Source organism: Cebus imitator, unplaced genomic scaffold (assembly GCF_001604975.1).
Source record: "Cebus imitator isolate Cc_AM_T3 unplaced genomic scaffold, Cebus_imitator-1.0 Scaffold295, whole genome shotgun sequence".
Taxonomy (NCBI): Eukaryota; Metazoa; Chordata; class Mammalia; order Primates; family Cebidae; genus Cebus; species Cebus imitator.
This window is the reverse complement of record NW_016107610.1, coordinates 2,872,563-2,875,066: the sequence shown is the minus strand read 5'-3', so window position 1 is coordinate 2,875,066 and position 2,504 is coordinate 2,872,563.

Below are 2,504 nucleotides of genomic sequence, written 5' to 3'. Positions count from 1 at the left end.
CACACACACACACACACACACACACACACACACACACACACACACACATACACATACACACACGGCCCTGCCTCTACCCCTTTCCCACAGTGCCACTCCCCACCCCATGATAATTTCCCTCCCTCCTATTCTGCCCTCTGGAGCTGCCCCCTCCCCTATGATGTCCTGTGGCTCACTGAATGCTAGGTGTAGGTAGATTCATGTAACTGCAGCCCGGGGCTGGGGGCCTCCTGGACCATGTGTGTCCTGAGCCCCAGCATGGGACTAGGCAGGAAGTGGGTCTCACTTGTATCTATTGTCCTCAGTCAGAGCCTCACCCTGGGACATGAGCTCAGTTGGTGCCAAAGGTTTGTTGGATTCACCGCAGGCCCCCTTTCCCCACAAACACTGATAAGGTTCCCAGGGCCTTGATACCTCTGTCCTTGGAAGAAAAGAATGCCATTACCCAGCTCACACAAACCTGCTGGTGGCTTCCCGCCATAGGAGGACAGAATATTCTAGTTCAAAAGCATGATAAAGAGAAAATCCTACAATCTTCCAGAGAGAAAAGACAGGTCATATGTAAAGAGCCAAGACTCAGCATGACACCAACTTCTTCCCAACAAAACTGCAAGCTAGAAAAGAATGGAGCGATATTTCCCAATGTGAGGAGAAGTTACGTTTAAACTAGAGCATTATTTCCAGCCAAACTATTGATCAGGAGTTAGGGTGGAACACTGGGATTTTAAAAAAAGTGGGGTCAGAAAGCTCTCACTCTTTCTCATTCACTTTTCCTCAGGAAGCCACTGGAAGATGTGCTGCAACACAATGAAAGTAAACCAGGGCGAAAGAAGATCTGGGGGGTGGGGCGTGGTGGCTCATGCCTGTAATCCAAGCTCTTTGGAGGCCAAGGTGGGCGGATCACCTGAGGTCGGGAGTTCGAGACCAGCCTGATCAACATGGTGAAACACCGTCTTAAAAAAAAAAAGAAGAAGAAGATCTGGGGCCAGGAAACAGGAGATGCACACAGAAGAGGCAGCAGAAATCCCCATGGCAGTGCAGAGAGGCCAGGATGCCAGCCGTCCACGGGCTGAGAGAGGTGAGTCCAGTTTGGAGCAGAAGGGTGGAGGGAAAGGGAGAGAGGGAAGTCTCCAGGAAAGTGACGGGCTGACAGAGTACCCAGTGCTTCTTAGTTTTTGGATAATTATCATTGGCATTTGATAGACCACTTGGAGCATGTAAAGAAAAGGTGGGTAACAGGTACAAAAACATAGAAGCAAATGAGGAAATAGCTGAANCTCTCTGGTGTCTCATCTTATAAGAACATTAATCCTCCTGAATCAGGGCCCCACCCTCAGGACCTCATTAAACCTCAGTGACTTCCTGAGAGGCCTCATCTCCAGATGCAGCCACACAGAGGGCTGGGGCTTCCATGTGAATTTGGAGGACACAGAGACATTCAATCCATAATGGAAAGAAAACACTGTTCAGGGGAAAAGGGGTTCAGTGGCTACAAAAAGGGGGAGACAAAACCTCAGATGCTCTCCCCATTTCCCCCGATACACAACACACACACACACACACACAGCCCTGCCTCTGCCCCTTTCCCACAAGGCCACTCCCCAGCCCGTGATTATTTCCCTCCCTCCTATTCTGCCCTCTGGAGCTGCCCCCTCCCCTACGATGTCCTGTGGCTCACTGAATGCTAGGTGCAGGTAGGTTCATGTAACTGCAGCCCGGGGCTGGGTGCCTCCTGGACCATGTGTGTCCTGAGCAGCAGCATGGGACTAGGCAGGAAGTGGGTCTCACTTGTATCTATTGTCCTCAGGCAGAGCCTCGCCCTGGGACATGAGCTCACTTGGTGCCAAAGGTTTGCTGGATTCACCGCAGTCCCCCTTTCCCCACATCCACTGATAAGGTTCCCAGGGCCTTGATTCCTCTGTCCTTGGAAGAAAAGAATGCAATTACCCAGCTCACACAAACCTGCTAGTGGCTTCCCGCCATAGGAGGACATAATTTTCTAGTTCAAAAGCAGCTACCACTGTGACTAGCTATTCAGAGTGACTATCACAGTGAATGAAGGAAGACACAAGGCACATCACTGGGAAATTTCAGAAAACCAAGGATAAAGAGAAAATCCTACAATCTTCCAGAGAGAAAAGTCAGGTCATATATAAAGAGCCAAGTCTCAGCATGACACCGACTTCTTCCCAACAACACTGCAAGCTAGAAAAGAATGGAGCGATATTTCCCAAGGTGAGGAGAAGTGACGTTTAAACTAGAGCATTATTTCCAGCCAAACTATTGATCAGGAGTTAGGGTGGAGCAGTGGGATTTTAAAATAAGTGGGGTCAGAAAGCTCTCACTCTTTCTCATTCACTTCGTCTCAGGAAGCCACTGGAAGATGTGCTGCAACACAATGAGAGTAAACCAGGGCAAAAGAAGATCTGGGGGTCGGGCGTGGTGGCTCACGCCTGTAATCCAAGCACTCTGGAGGCCAAGGTGGGCGGATCACCTGAGGTCGG